Source organism: Euleptes europaea, chromosome 10 (genome assembly GCF_029931775.1).
Source record: "Euleptes europaea isolate rEulEur1 chromosome 10, rEulEur1.hap1, whole genome shotgun sequence".
Classification (NCBI taxonomy): domain Eukaryota; kingdom Metazoa; phylum Chordata; class Lepidosauria; order Squamata; family Sphaerodactylidae; genus Euleptes; species Euleptes europaea.
Genome location: NC_079321.1, coordinates 66,384,434 through 66,384,799, shown reverse-complemented (window position 1 = coordinate 66,384,799; position 366 = coordinate 66,384,434).

Sequence of the window (366 nt, the reverse complement as noted above, 5' to 3'; positions counted from 1 at the left end):
TCTTCAACAGTCACTTTATGTTCATAATAAAGTACTTGCCTTTCATGTTGGCTGCCATCTTTATCACTGTTGAGAAATACATGAGGGTTTAACAATTTCATTGTAGATAAACTGAACTCCAAGGTTAATTTTTGGTTATGCACTTTTATAAGCTTTCTCATACTGGAAATAGGCTTCTTTACAGCTGCTGTTTGAAAGCATAGCCTAGTTATTTTATACAGTTTGGACTGCACTGGCATAAGAGTGCTCTAGCTGGGTATCTTACTACTTCATCCTTCTTAGGATGGAACTACACAGGGGCTACTGCCCCAAATAGCACCCCCATACCAAGTTTCCCCTTGCAACCTGGGCTCACTAACCCTGTGA